The 16,474-nt window shown below is 40.3% G+C and overlaps 1 protein-coding gene across 1 annotated transcript in view; it reads left to right on the top strand.

The window, feature by feature from the left end:
• The window catches only part of CD2AP (CD2 associated protein), a 135,764-nt gene that overhangs the window by 71,115 nt on the left and 48,175 nt on the right, over nt 1-16,474 (top strand). The gene's annotated exons all lie outside the window — the stretch shown is intronic.

Below are 16,474 nucleotides of genomic sequence, written 5' to 3' on the forward strand. Positions count from 1 at the left end.
CCACAAAAAAAATCCCATATACCTACCCGCAGAAGACATCAAGTCATGAGAGAGTTGGGAAAGTGGGGTCACAGCTCAGTCAGTGCAGCTATAATGAAAAACTACATCCTCAGGCTGTGGTTGTGTGGGTGCTTGAGCCTGGATTAAGCTGCTTTGTTTGAAGGAGCAATTCTGCCCTACCCATGACTCCCTGCTGCTGGCACTGCCTTTCTTGTGACTGTGCAAAGGGGCAGGGCAGGGAACGTGTCCAGCTAAAAGGTAACTGAAATCAGGTTGGCTTTCAGCTTGTTTGGTTTCCTGACTGGGCTCCCCATTTGTCAGCAGCAAATATTTGAAATGGGAAGAGTGTGAGGTAAGTGCTCCACTGGGCTGCAGCACTGTCGTGTCTTTGGATTAGTCGTCATCTTTCTAAATACCATCCTCTTCTCTGCGATCTCTGTCTCGCTCAGTGCTACGTGACTGACTTGCGGTAGTTGTCTTCTGCTGTGAGATATTGCTTCTCAAACCTTTTATTTAACCTTTTATATTTATTCTGTGTTTGTGTCCTAATTTTAATTGAAGTTCTTGTTTGCACCTTCCACATTTTTTCCTGTGTTCTCTACAAATTTTCTAAATGCATACTCTAAATTGAGTATGCACCTGTATATTAGTTACTTACAATGAAGAAGTCTGCAAAGCAGCTAGCTACTGCAAAGTAGCAAAATAGCTACGCTATTCCACGTGTAACTTCTGAAATTCAGTCTGCTGAGCTGTAGATATTTTCTCATCTAAACTACGCAAGTGTTACGGAGATGTTATGCATTGCTTCTTTATGCTTTCTAACCCTTTTAGTAACTTCCGTAAAGTATAATCAAAGAGAATTTAGATATTCCTGTCTCTTTTGAAGTGAAATTAATTCTTTGCAAAACGGAATTCTCTAATGTATCTTACTGTGGTATTTTCACATCGTTAAACCTAAGGGGAAATTTGTCCAGTGCTATAAACGCTTCTTTACACTTGCTTACATTAAATTTGACAATTTTTCTGCTCATCTTACTGAAAAAGCAAAATTAGTCATTTTTTTTATTTATTTCTGAGGGATTTAAGTATCTACCTTTTAAAACTGATGGGAATAATCCAGTTGTTCTCAGAGGGTCTTTTACCAAGGAAAAGTTTGTACAAATGCCTTTCACTTGTCTAATATTTTTAAGTTGTTTGTAGTTTAGTTCAAAATCCATTTTGGGTTTTGAGTCCTGTATAAATAGTATTTTTACCTTAAGTGGTGTTTTGATGATTACTGTGTTGGTGATATACTTAATTAGTACTCAAGTGCCATATAGGAAGAAAGCATCAGACATGGCTCTTCTCTGGTTCTTGTGTCATCAAGACCATCAGTCTACTGAACAGCAAAGAGGGGTTGGATGTGGCTTGTTTCCATGTTAAATACTACATACTTGTTGGGTGTTTTCTTGCCCTTCTGCAGCTGTGGCTGTCATAAACTTAATTTTAAATTATTTCCATCCTGAACAATCTTTATGCATCTCAGCTCCAGGTATTTTTAACTATACAGCTGTTCAGTATGTGCATGGCATGGTCAGATATCCTGAATTACAGAGGACAGTTGGTTTTCTACAAGATGTAGGGATTTGGAGAAGTGGAAAGAAGTTGCGTAGAAGAAAATTATCTCTTTGGTTTCATGACAACAGGGGATAACTTGCCTTCTTGGTGTTGAGTGGAGTGCAGTTATAAGGCTGTGCAGTTATAAGGCTGATCTTGGGAACTTTTTCTTTTAAGACGGTATGCGTAGGCTGGAAGACTGTCATGCAGTGGTGAGATGATGGGAAAGCATTACTTGTTAGGGAAGTGAAAGTCATGGTTTTCTTCATGGCCAATTTGATTACAGTTTCTTCTTAAAAGTTAATTTACAGGTAGTGATAGTTTGAGAGACTTTTTCTGGGAAGGCTGTTGCAGAAAAGTGGGTTTTTTCTGCCTGCCCCTCAACTGTTCTCATTTGCTGCTGCAGTAGGTTGTTGATAGTGCAGGATCTATGAAACGGTACTATGACCGGACTGCTGCAAATAGCAAGCCTCAACAACTAAACTCAAATGCTCCAGCTTGGCCTGGTGCAATGTTAACACCCGCAAGGTGTAGATGAACTGCAGGAGGGAGGTGGAAACAAGCTGAAGCAGGGTTGTACCTGCAGCCTTGTGAACAAGGAAGGTCTCTTGAGAAATGGATTTACTCATTTGCCGCCTTGCCCAGTAGCTCACCACCACCAGGTGGTGGTGGCCTCTGTGTCCTCTGAGCTTTCTATGGGAAGGGGTGTCTTACTGCTCTAAGTAGTAACCTCCTTACAGCATCTGCAAGGGGGTGTAGAGTTGAGAGTAGAGAAGTGTAGCAAGTTGATTGGGAGGGGTAATGACAAGAAGGATGCTGAAGAGGGACAAATATTGCTAACTTCTCATGACCCACACAAGAGGGAAAGGAGGCTGAAGGTCTGAAGGATGCAGTGAGGAGGAAACAGCTGGAAGGACACTAGGCTGGGAGGACTGGGGGGGACCTTGGGTGCATGGGGTGGGTCTCCCAGGTCAGCTCAGTAGAAACGTGACCACGGAGAGCAAATTGGTGTGGACAGGACCAAGGGTTGCATCAAGTTTTACATGTTTGGATGCAAAATTCTGGGACTGTACTTTAATATTTATTCCTTCCTGAAAGGATTTTCTTATTCTCTTGTTATGAGTGTAATTTCATGCATTAGATGGAGATCTGGTCTGAACTCATTATATGGACAAATTTGTTGTGGGTTTTTTTTTGTGATATATATGCTGGTTCGTTAAGAATTGAACTGAGGCCAGGGTATAACCTCTCCATGCAGAATTTGGATGGTAAATTATAATCTGCGCTGATCTGAAAAAGATTAGCATTTGAAGCTAAAAGTGCATGTGTTATCCACTAGATTTGCCTAGCCTCTTCACGTATAAAATACTTAAAAATGTAATAAATATGACAGATTAAACTGGGTGAAGATGGACATGTTTTCTTTTTCAAATGTTAAATGTTTTTAGAGAAGATAAATGAGTTCTTTAAAAGAAGCCTTTGGTTTTCATCAGACAACTGCAGGAGAATTGGGAGGGAGGCGCTAATTCCAGCTAGTTTGGTTTTTGCTCATTTTGTTAGTCTGTCTCTTCTTCATCCTGTCCAAGGGCAGGAAAAGAGCTTGTTGCCTTGGTGGCAGCTGCAAACTGTCCTTGGCTGCCAGGCAGTGTGCAGCTGCTTCTTGCCTGTTTGAAGGACAACCAAAACGCCGACAGGAGGATTATAGCTGCATGCAGCCTGGATGTGTTGGATACTACAGACTCGAACTGTATCGTCACCACTAAAGCAGATCAGTCCCCTTCTGTTCCCTCCTTCTGGGCTCCTCTGATACAAAGGATTACTGACATTTTACACCACTCCTCATACTTTGACTTTTCCATGCTTTGACAAATGCGTCTTTTCTGTTTGAAGTATGACCAAGTGCTACCAACTTCATTTTGAGTTGTGCAGGAAACAGCTTTTTGATTGTGTCGTCTTTTTTTTCTCAGGTCTTCTAAATACTGCAAAGTAGTTTTATGTAGTGGTAGTGGGTTTATGTTTCATGCAGTAGTAGTGATTGGGTCTTTGCTGTTAGAACTGCAGCAAAGGAAGCTGACTTTGTTTTCAAATGGGTTAATTTGTTGTACAGACAAGTAGGTGAGCTAAGCACTATGACTTTGAAATACTCATATGTGGAAGGGAATGTATGGAAGCTTCCTGTGGATACTGATGTGAAGCTGATGCTCGATACCTTATAACATCTGCTGGTAACTTTTTGGTTGGATTTTTTTCGGCTTCTACCCTTACTTTTTGCCCATTGATGGTGAGATCCTGAAGAAGGATTGGAGCTTGGTGGTGCCTGGTTCCTCGTGCCAGCTGGGACCTGGGCATTTTCTGCGAGCTCGTCACTTGATGGGTTAACCAGCAGTCTGAGATGGTCTGTCCCAAAAGCTACAGTTCTTGCTTGGTGCTGACTTCCACCTGCGTTGTTTTGCATTAGAAGAAAGAGAACAGGTAGGCTCTGTTAAGGGGAACCCCATATAGCCTCCAAAACATCCTCAGATATTAGTGTGACAGTGTCACTGCATTGGATGGAGAGTGGGAGGTATTGTAAAGGCTGGGAGGGAAGTCAGAGCGTGGGACGTCTGAAGCAGTCCTGAAACCAGAGCTTAGGGGTGGTGGAGAAGCTTGCGGTGACTGTATAGTTGAAAACAAGTAGGTAAAAAAGGTACAAGCGATTACACTGCCCGCTTGTGAAGCTAATCTCCTTGAATTCACTTTTCAGTAATAGGCCTTTTTAAAGATTTTCTGCCCGTATTGCAGTGTTGGATTTTGGAGTGCATAGACTTTCAATTTTATTAACAAAACCTGATTTGAAATTCCCATTTGAACTGTGTGTATATATGTTTTTAGTGGGGTTGAAATATTTGAATAAGAGTTCTTGTTCCTGACATTGTTATTGCCATTTTTTCCCTCTTCCTGTACGGGCAATTTAAATTAAACAACTTCATAAATTCCTGAAAGGAATTAGCAGTGGAAACCTAGCAGACTTCCATTCTTTTCTTTGAGAGTGGCTTTTCCTTTCTAAAATACATCACAGTGCGGAATGTGCACACTGACATTCCTCTCCAGTATGGGTTAGAGCGGTGCAGTGATGCTATTAGATTGAATATGTGAGGGTTTGGGAGATGTTAAGGTGTGTGGGATGTGGAAGGCTTTTTGGTTTTGGGTTGGGTTTTTTTGTTTCTTTGTTTGTATTTTGTTATTTATTTATTTATAGTAGATCTATTCATTCTCCAGCCAACTATTGTGTTGATAAGCTGGAAGTGATGATTTGGCGTTCATCCTTCTGCTCATTTTTGCAGGTTTTTGTCTGTGCATAGCTGAGAAGGTTTTTAAGAACTTGAGTTCCTTGTTTTATCTATTCATTCAGCCAACTATTGTGTTGATAAGCTGGAAGTGATGATTTGGCGTTCATCCTTCTGCTCATTTTTGCAGGTTTTTGTCTGTGCATAGCTGAGAAGGTTTTTAAGAACTTGAGTTCCTTGTTTTATTTCATTTATTGCTATCTTAGTTTTGTAACTAGCTATATTGTGAGTAATATGGCTTTTCATGGTAGTAAAACCAGTTCGATCATAAGCTCAAGGCAGTAACTCAAATGAGGGAGGAGCAGCGGATAGATTAATTAGCAGCTTTCATCAGTTAAGGTAGAAAAATTTGCCGGTAGGCTTTGGGGGCATTCTGGTGAGCAAGCTGGACACTTCTACAACCGTGTTTGAGATATGCACCGCTTCAGCCGCCCGCTCAGCAGAGGACATGTCTGCGATAGAACTCCTTCAGAGAAAACTTTTTGCCTGCGCAGGTGTGTGCAGCTGCTCCCACTTAGCTTAGTGCCGAGCCTGGATCCTTTTCAGGTTAACACGTGAACTTTGCTCGCTGTGACATTTTTCTTCCTCCCCCTAAATAAAAAAAACTGCAACACTGGGTGTGTTCAAGCAAATATGTCCTTGGAAGCGGTAAGCTTGCTTTATTTTCTATATGTTCTTAACATCAAATATTGTAAACAGACTTTGCGTTTCGGGGTAATGAGCGTGAACAGCAGCACAAATTTAAGTTGTGATTGCAGTATAATTTTTAGAGTTGTTTCTGTAATAAAGTTACTTGGGTTTGGTTTAGCTTATCCACCATTCTGTAGTGTATAGAGACGCTTAGGAACTGCAGACAACTATGGTGCTTGCATGAAGAATTTCCTTAAAAAAGGGTGGTTTGTTTTTAGGGGTTACTTCCTTGTTCAACTTCCTGGTCTATGTGTTTGTCCATGTAAACAAAACAAAACCCAGGCCCCTTTTCTTCCCTTAAAAGCCCCCCTACATCAAAACTTCAGGGTATTAGCACAGCTGACCTACCTTCTTAAGGCTGTGTCTTTGTGTCTTTGCTGCCTCTTTCCTGAGTTCTCGCTGGTGGGATGCTGTTAAGCACCGAGCGTGCTGTGAACTGGTGAGAGAAGTTTTGGCTGAAAATTCCTTCAAGTGTAGTGTCTTCTGTAATTCTTTTACAGAAATAGAAAATTGACCTCTCCCGGAACTTTAAACAGGAATCGTGGAGTCTGGAGGGATTGCGGGCGAGACAGTGTCATTCTCTTCTGGGTCATTCTTAATTCTAACCTAGGCACAATTAAATAGTGTAGTAACATTAATTAAAAAAAAACAAATTAATAACTGCAAGCTTTTAAACAGTGTATATAGGATAAGCCATATGCATCTAGTTTGAAGTAATTAGGTTGTCTTTATAAAATGGAATAAAACATGTATCTATTTCCAGAATTTTGGGGTTTGCTCCTATGCTAGGTGTTCTGTCCGAATTCTTTGCATCCACGTAAGGCTTGGAGAAAATTAGATATGCAGTAATCTGTCAATCCTATTGGTAAATGATATTTCGCTTTTTACAGCTTTTTCCTTTGCTTTATTGTTGTTTTGAGGAAACTGTAATTGCAGTGGGTTGTGTAGGGAGGTGAGACTGAGGAGCTCAGAGGTGTCGTTAGCTTCCTGGGGAGAGGTAGGCAGCCCTGCCACAAAGAAGGCAATGCTTGCTTTGAAGCTGGCAGTTCTCGTTTTTCAGAAACGGAGATAACATGCAAGATTGAAAAGCCATATTAAGTAATTTTGGTTTCAGTGCTGAGTATATGAGAGAAACAATGGGTGTAAGCTGGCTCTTTGTTTCCTGGCAAGGAGTGAAGCTGAGAGTTCAGGCTGGTGCTTTAAGACCTGTTGCCAATACGATGGTGCCATCCATCGTTCCTGCTGATTTTTCTTCTGGCTTTTGGAGAAAATAGTGCCACTGGAGAGTGTGTTATCAGGGGGTGCCACATGGGTTTGCCTGAGCTGCTCCTGCTAATCCCGTCCATCGGCATGTGCCTGTGATTTGCGAGAACGGTGATAGTGATTCCTGTGCTTGTGGGGTGAGAGATGGGTCTCTACTAGCCAGCTATTTTGGCCTGAATAAACAAGGAAACGGGTTTCTTCCAACCGGAACATCAGGGTAAATGGCTTGGGTGACCCTTGCTTATGAAGGGGAACCACTGTTTTGAAAAATAAGATTTAAAAAAAAACCAAACAAAACAACAGCTGAAAACATTGGCAGATATAGCCAGTGGCACTGAGATATATATATATATGTGTGTGTGTGTGTATAGGCATGTAGTCATATATGAGTTGTCGCTGGGATTCAGAGCTCATCATGGATTATTCTTATTCCTGTGATTTTTTTAATTTTTTTTTTTTTTTTTGCAGTCAAATCAGTGGATTGACTGCTTGGGTTTATACTAGTTGGGCCCCGATCCTGTGAGTTCCCTCTGTAAACTGACTGTATCTGGCATGAAGAGGGGGGGGAAAGCGAAGTTTTGAGGTTGGTTTGAGCTTGCAGATAATCTGAGACTTTGAACCGTAGAGCTGCTGTGGCTGACACAGCTATGCCAACACAGCTGCTTGTGGACACCTGTGTGCCAGGTTGTCTTTTCATATCGTCACTGTGTCTACACTGGGATTTTATTGCCATATCGGTGTTGCTTGGGGATCTGTGATATTTCATATTCCAAGGCAGTACAGGTATGTTGATTGTAAAGATATGGCATGAGAAAGTTATGTGGCTGTATGAATTACTTATCTTGATGGACTGTTAGATCTGAAATGTCACAAATTTTTTCCTCAGAAGTTAACTATTTAAGTGCAGAAAACTTGATGAAATGATGTGGCCCTTTCCCTGTTCTAGATGAGCATCCATGCTTTAAAATGTTTAAAAAAAAAAAAAAAAATCACCTGTCAAGAAGCTTTCAGTTTGCATTTGAAAATCATTGTTTCACTGTAAGAGTAAAAATCTGTAGTATCGTGAAGTCTTCCATGGCTGAATGTGAACACAGAATGAAAACAACACTGGTGCTTCTTTTAATATTTAGCATTTTAAAATCTATTTATATATTCTGTATTTTAAAATACTGTGTTGCTAAGAGCATGGGAGAAATGGAAAGAGCTCCTAAACTTTGCCTCAGTGGCAGTACTGGTGTGGCAGGGAACTTGAGGTACTGTTCCGAAGGACGGCAGGATAAAACGTGATTAATGACTTGTGTGAATCCTGCTTAAAAAATCACTCAAGAAGCTTTCAGTTTGCATTTGAAAATCATTGTTTCACTGTAAGAGTAAAAATCTGTAGTATCGTGAAGTCTTCCATGGCTGAATGTGAACACAGAATGAAAACAACACTGGTGCTTCTTTTAATATTTAGCATTTTAAAATCTATTTATATATTCTGTATTTTAAAATACTGTGTTGCTAAGAGCATGGGAGAAATGGAAAGAGCTCCTAAACTTTGCCTCAGTGGCAGTACTGGTGTGGCAGGGAACTTGAGGTACTGTTCCGAAGGACGGCAGGATAAAACGTGATTAATGACTTGTGTGAATCCTGCTTAATATGCTAATTATTCTCTCTGATTCAAGTTTCTTGATTGTACACGCACCTCATTTTCTAAATGGCGTATCGGCTTGTGATGTTGCCCTGTTGTAACTGCACACTTCTGGATACTCATAGTGCTGCCCAGTTTGGGTGTAATGGTTTGTTGCACAAGCTAGTCTGGAAGGGGCAACAGGTATATATACAAGTAGTTACTCCTTTAACCACATGAAACAGTCTGCTTTTTTGCCCTTCCTTATTTAGTTTTTACACTTGATTTATGTGTAATTTTATAACTTCCTCTCCGAGCACCGGAGAAGGGTAACCATTCTCTGGCTGGAAGCTTGCAAACAGGGTGTGTTGCATCAGATGGTGTTTGCAGCCCTTATTGAGTAAACTCCACAAAGCATCACCAGTGTCTTGGTCAGCGATAACTGACTGGATGTGTGCAGAAAAATTACTTTTAAGTTTAGACCTTTACTGTATACTGAAGTCTAAAATACAGCCATAAATATGCACTCTGGAATTAGCATATGTAATAATACCAAAAAGGTCAGTTATCCAGGTAATGTAATGTGTAATGTTTGTTACACCCTGGGAGGCTCTCCGTGTGCATTCCAGCGCTGTTTTTTTAGTACTTTGCCATATGTCTAATAAATCAACATGTGTGTACACCGAACACAGTTAATATTAAATCTGTTCTTCTGCTTTTTTATGAGGTTGAATGAAGTAATCTACTTGTGAATTTGAAACTTAAACTTGCGTGAGGCTAGCTCATCTGGCCTGTCATCTCATAACGTTTGAACCACTTGTGAATATTTTTTTTTTTTTGCATGGGTCATCATTTTGGAGGGGGGAAGTTAGCTCTCCTCTACTGTAGTGTTTTCACTATTAAATTTATTTTTGAATTTATGTTTTCATTCCTTGAACACTGAGTTCTATCTATTACAATGAACTGGTCTCAGTTAGATGTGATAAATGTTTGCTAGGCTTAACAAGCTTTTTGTGTACTTTTCACATCCTAAAAATATTATTTCAGTGTATGTATGTGAGTACATTAGCTTTAGACTTGGTGTAATAAGCTTTCAGACTGTTAGAAACTGATGATGACTGGCAGGTGCCCTGTCACCTCCCTCTCCTTATAAAACAGCAGCAGAAAGCAAGATGTGTTTTTAGTTAAAAATGTTAGTTAATATGTGAATCTTTGATAAAATGTAATCTTCAAACCTCTTTTAATCTTCACTGAGATTTTGAGGTTTATATTTTTAGCCCTGATTCAGCAAATCTCATAAGCATTTAATTTTGTGTCTTAGGCAAGAGTTGTGATGGGACGTAGGTGTGGCAATGTTTTGACTTGCTTTAACCTTTGTGCAGAGGTGGCCACGAGTGAAGTGCTGGAGGTTTTACAGGGAATGGAGAGAGATGGGTGCCCTGAAAAAGGGATGCAGGAAAGAAGAAAGCTGAGTACGGCAGCGGATGCAGAAAGCCGGGATGATGGCGAGAAGGAACAAGGGATGTTATGAGTTAAACATTGAAGTGGACCTGTAGTGATTAATGGATCACACATTTCTCTGGACCAGCAATAGAGGCACTTAACAGGGAGAAGGGAAGGAAATGTGTCTTCCTGCCTTCCCTTGTGTGGGAAGCTTGATAAAACACCACGTGCTGCAGGAGCTGGATCTATGTCTTGCCCTCTGCCACGTGCGATTCTTGGTTTCATTGATCTAAAGTACTGTTTTGTGGCTGGTGGTTGACAGGACACTAACTGTTAGTCTATAAAACAATTAAAAGAAATATAATTAAATTGTCATATGTATAAGCAAGTAGAATAGAAAAGAAATGCAATTAACACTTTAAGATGTTTTTATCTGGCTGTGAATGTGGCAGCACCATAAAATATTATTAAGGTATTATTTTTCAAAGTATTTTAAGGCTAACTTTTTTCTTAATTAAATGGTTGGGAGACATTGATGTAAACATTTGTGCTTCCTTTAGTTACTCCTGTTAATTTAGGATTCTTTGCTTCACTGTTTGTAGGCCTGGTGATCTGACTGTGTGCTTTTCTGTATCTAGGCTTTGGTCTTTGTTGAAAGCATATGGAAAGAGTCTTTTTAACATTGGCAAAAGCTTCTTAGGATGCTAAGACGTTACACGTTTTTAGGTCTCTCGTATTTTGTAAATATTAACAAGACCTCAGATCAGAATCTGTTTTGACACTTGTTTGGCACAAGCTTTACAGGTATGCAGTTCTCCACAATAAAAATTAATTATTTTTATATATATTAAAAAAAAGGCATGTATAATAATTATTATATTTATATATATATAAAAGCTGTATCAAGATCTGAAATTCCAAGCCTGCTTCTACATTCCCTCTGTAGAGATGAGTTTTCCTTATTTAGGAAAGTCCAGTTGTTTGCCTGTCCTTCACCTTCAAATATTACATTTATTCAATGGCTCAAGTTTTAGTCTGTAAGTCTGAAGTGACTCAGTAATTTTTTTTTATGCTTCCCAGAGATCCTGCTTATTCCACGAGTTATGTAGTGTGAGAAGGATTGCCTTATTGATGATGCCTTTCTTCCTAACAGGGAGGTAGTGTGATTATATGATCTATATTTAGCATAGATTCTAACAGATGTAAAAATATTGGTAACTTGTTAAACTTCATGCTGAGTGACGTGATGTGGGTGTGATTTAATAGAAGGAAACATTGGGTTTCTGTCTGCAAACTGGAGAAGTGTGAGCCTGGCTTGAGTCACTTCTGTAGCTAATTATATTTTATTCTTGGGGGAAAAAGTTAGAAGTTCTGATTTAAATCTGCAGCAGGCACAAATATTAATAATTCAACTTTCTCAAAATACTTCTCCAACCACTTACGAAATTCTGCTTGGTGGATAAGTGGATAAGATTATCTACCGGACTTTGCATCCTTGCTTTCTGTACTGTCATGTTTAAAGCACGTGAAAACTTTTAGATGTAAATGGATAGTACTGCGTAAAACTCTCATAAGAAACATTTAGGGGAATTTCCAAAGCCATGCTCAGATGATAATGGCTTTTGAATGAGTAGTGTGCTGTGTTGAAGAACTACAGCAACCGTCGCTTCCATAGCAGTATGCGTCTGTAGCTCCTGTGAAAACTGCTGGGGATTCATGTCAGCTGGAAACTTTTTTCTAACCTTCGTCTTGAACAGAAATGCCTTTGACTGGCGTGTACAGCAGTCAGAATATGAAGCAACTTCAGTTTTGGAAGAGGCAAAGATGAGGAGTGATCCTGCCTTACTGTTGGTTCAGCCTGATCAGGCCAGCCCTTAACAGTAAATCACTGGGTTTATTTTTAAATGGTCCGTACTTCGGCCATAAATTAGGCCCAAAAAAATCAACCTGTGACACATGTTAAATTGCCCAGGAGGTAATTTGTCTTGCAAAACAAAGGTTATCAAGTTTGTCCATTCTTCAGATGGTAACTACTTTCATCTTTAAAGTGATTTGTTTCTATTTTCAATAATAACGTTTAATCCTCTGGGGAGTCGGAGGCCCCTCTCAGCTGAGCAATTCTGTCAAGCAACTTGCTCTGACCTCCGAATGCTCCAGGGAAAGAGCTCAGGAGCTTCTCAGCTATTTTGGTTCATAAATTGTCTTGATCTGTCCCTTTTTAGTTCATGGCAAGTGTGGCAAAGGAATGGGGCAGATAGATTAATAATTTGCAGCTATTCCTTTCTTTGCCTTTATTAAATATTTTGCCTGAATAGCTGCAAATTATTAATCTTTCTTTGCCTTTATTAAATATTTTGCCTCTGTGGGCGCCTGCATTAAGGATGAGAAAACATGTTTTCTGTTCAAGGAGGAGGCATTGGCAAAATGCAAGGATGTGGGATATCTTAGATTTAAGAGACTGGAGCTGTTAAAGCTGCCCTGTGCCTGCCTGTCTGCTGCTGTAACTAAGACTGTAAATGCGAGAGGAAATGGATGCTTAAATAATTAGCTTTGTGAAGATTTTTGTGTTCCAGGAACTACGGTGTTTCATTGCACTTGAACAGATTATGGCTGACAATATCTCATCTGTATGCAGCTGTACAGATTTTTATATGTATTTATATAGTCACACAGGAGAAGGACTTGAGGATGTTGGTGGATGAGAAGCTCAGCATGAGCCAGCAATGTGCGCTTGCAGCCCAGAAAGCCAACCGTATCCTGGGCTGCGTCCAAAGCAGCTTGGCCAGCAGGTCAAGGGAGGAGATTCTGCCCCTCTACTCTGCTCTGGTGAGACCCCACCTGGAGTCCTGTGTCCGGCTCTGGGGCCCCCAAAATAAGAAGGACACGGACCTGTTGGAGCGAGTCCAGAAGAGGTCCACGAAGACGATCAGAGGGCTGGAACACCTCTCCTGTGAAGAAAGGCTGAGAGAGTTGGGGTTGTTCAGCCCGGAGAAGAAAAGGCTCCAGGGAGACCTTCAGCAGCCTTCCAGTACCTGAAAGGGGCCTACAAGAAAGCTGGAGAGGGACTTTTTACCAGGGCCTGTTGTGACAGGACAAAGGGTAATGGCTTTAAAGTGAAAGAGGGTAGATTTAGATTAGATACCAGGAAAAAATTCTGGTAAATTCTGGAAAAAATGTGGGTGGTGAGGCACTGGAACAGGTTGCCCAGAGAAGTGGTAGATGCCCCATCCCTGGAAGTGTTCAAGGCCAGGTTGGATGGGGCTTTGAGCAACCTGGTCTAGTGGAAGGTGTCCCTGCCCACGGCAGGGGGGTTGGAACTAGATGATCTTTAAGGTCTCTTCCAACCCAAACGATTCTGGGATTCTTCAGTGACAGGGTTTTGCAGGCTGTGAGGGGAAGAAGACAAACTTGTGTGAATAAAACTATTGCCTCTAGACTTACCACAAGCTTCCAATTCCTCCCTTTCCCCTAAAATAAGTGATAGGTTCAATTCTGACTTCCTTGTTTTCTGCCCAGTAAAATATGAATCATAAACTTAATTTACGAGTTCATGGGTTCTTTATTGCTGTTCTGATGGGGAGGGAAAGAGATGAAAAAAGGGGAAAAGGGATGAGAGAATCGTATGTGGAGGCTCAGATGTTTACCTTTGTGTATTCTTCATCTCGGCCTCTTTAGAGATTGAGACCATTTACTGCTCCATGAGATCTTGCTTTAAAATGTACTCAGCCAATAACAGAAATGCGCGTTGCTTTTGTACAAGCTGATGTTTTGTAGTTTACAGTGGAAATAATGTAAAAAGTCTAAAGATGATTGTTCTTGGTATAATGACATATATAGAAGGAGATGGGCAGCTAAAGTCTTAATATTTATGCTTGAAGAATCTAGCTAAGGATTTAGGTTTGCTGGATAATGAACTTCTCTGTGCACTGTAATTCAGGAATAGACTTCATATTTATAACCGTCTATTACTCATGTCCTTTCAGATGATCTGACCCGCTTTCTCTATCTCCAGTGCCCTGCTGATTTTAGTGCTCTTCGCTTCGGGCGAGGGAAGTGGGGAGGATCCTGCTGTCCCCACTGGAGTGATGCATGGGCACGCGGCTGATGGTGGGAAGGTTGCTTGCTTGCTCGCTTAAAAAGTAGGTCAGGACCGCCTGCTTATTTGTTTATTTTAATAGGCATCATGAGGCTATAGATGAGTTTAGATGTGTTAGATTTTTGTCTGTGTATAAAGAAGAATAATTCTTGTTTCACATGTTGCTGTACCTGAATGATTTTGAGATTTTAATATATATAAATATATACATTTCCCTGACGAACTGTTTTAATTGCACCTGTCACAGTTTAACAGTAGCCCCTTAAGATCACTCCAATCTTTTTTGCCATTGAGTTAGATTTATACGCATCTTTGCATATCGGCCTGTAGTGATTTCGGCAAATTTTGTAAGTGTTGTGAAGTACGCGTTTAGCGGAGCTTATGAAAACTTCAAACCTTTATGACTAGTGCTGTAGTCTGTAACAGAAAGACTGGGTGGTTACTTCCCAGTTGAGTGTGTTTTATGCCAAGAGACAGTCTGTATTGACCTTCTACTGCCAAGTCACAAATGCATAAAATCTGTGTTGCTAATGGAAACACTGACAAGCCTTGAACTGCAGCAGACTGGCATAATAAAAATATTAAAATTTCCAGCTGCAGTTAATGTCAGATCTTCATTTCGTTTTTGCTGGCTGGCAGCTGGTGGTGGCCTCATCTCAAAACAAGCTGAAGTGTCCTGGAGTTTTTTTTGTTGGTATTGTCACAGCACAGACTCTGTCTGTTAGTTTGGATATACGAGGCTGACTTAACAAACAACAAAAACAAAGAAAGAAAAATGCCTTACTTGTTGTGAAGCCAATGAATAGGAGTCTTGGGCGTGTTCAGGTTGGTTATAGTGGTACTTTGGAGATGAGATCTGTGGGCAGTGTCGTTTTCCAACCACTGAAATTCAGGCCAGCTGTTTGGGCAGAGATGTAAAAATTGTAAACTCTTATTAACATTTAATGTTAATTGCAGACTCTTATGAACGTTATTAATGTGCACGTATTAAAGTTTGCATCGATTAGTGTTGGTTTTCAGAGATCCAAACCGATATGTGTCTTGTTTAGAAATTCCTTCCTTTGTAAAATCTTAACGTCCAAAATGTCAGAGAGTCATAATGATGATGCTCAGGGTGAGATTGCTGGCAGTGGTGATGGGTACATACGTCAGAGGATCCTGATGTGTGCTTTTGAAAATGAACTTTAGAGCAGTTTCCTACTGTTAGAGGACTGATGTGAAATACAGGTTTGTGGTATAGTGGACCGCCTGTGGGTGTGGAGACCAGGGATTCCTGAATTTGCTTTAACTTAGTTTGGATTTAATGTGGTTTTTAATGCCCTAAGGAAGGATAATTAACGCTGCAGTTCATCTTTAACAAGAAGAAAAAAAAATAGTCCTTACTTTACAAGGATGTTCTAAAGGTTAGTAGGTTAAATATGGAGAAAGCAATTGTTGGCTTATCCATGCAGTGCTTACTGACCCCTTCTTCTGCAGTTCTTTGTCAAAACTAGATTTATCACTGGTTGCTGTAGCGGTAGACTCTTGAGAGGTTATTTTTCCTCCCCTTGTTGCAAAGCAGCTTCACTTGACGCTATGGTCACAGTGTACTTTCGGATATGTGAAGTAAAATGTCACCATCCACTCTTTTAAGCGTGGCTGGCATCAGTTCTTTACCCATGTCTATTTATTGCAAATCGTTTCTGATTATTTGCAGGTCTCTGCTCCTGTTTTTTCACATAGGCATCTTGCTTTTTTCCTTGCATCCTCTTTCCTTTTATATATCTTAGATTAGGAAGGTTTCTTTTAACTGCGTATTGAAGTATTCAACCTTCATATCTTAGCTGTATTAGGAAGGTCTGGTGGTACCAGTCTCTCCCAGTACCTGATCGTTCTTTCTGGTTTCTGCTAATGAAATTCTTAAATAAATCTTCAGCCTTTGAATCTGTTTGCAAGATTTTCTTCATATAACTGTTGCTCACAGATTAAAAGATAAGATCTAAAATAACTCTCATTCCACTATATTTTTTGTTATATTTGCCATTGCTAGTCTTGTGTTAGACTTTGAGTATTTCCTACCTGTCACCACTTCAATTACTGACTCAAGCCAGGCAAGAAAGTCGCTCAAGCATTCCTCCTTTCATCTTTGGGTCTTTCTTTGGTCTTTTGTTGTGGCCACTGCTTTTGTCTCAAATAATTTCCTGTTGTTTGTAACCTATCAATTACTTTTCTGCCTTTGATACTACTGCTGGACTTAAAAGTATGTTTTCTGTATGTGCTGGTTTTGGCTGGGATAGAGTTGAGTTAATTCATAGTAGCTAGTATGGGGCTATGGTTTGGATTTGTGCTGGAAACAGTGTTGATAACACAGGGATGTTTTTGCTGTTGCTGAGCAGTGCTGACACAGAGTCAAGGCCTTTTCTGCTTCTCACCCCACCCCACCAGCGAGTAGGCTGGGGGTGCACAAGA

The sequence above is a fragment of the Aptenodytes forsteri genome, unplaced genomic scaffold, assembly GCF_000699145.1.
Source record: "Aptenodytes forsteri isolate BGI_AS27 unplaced genomic scaffold, ASM69914v1 Scaffold57, whole genome shotgun sequence".
NCBI classification, from domain to species: Eukaryota; Metazoa; Chordata; class Aves; order Sphenisciformes; family Spheniscidae; genus Aptenodytes; species Aptenodytes forsteri.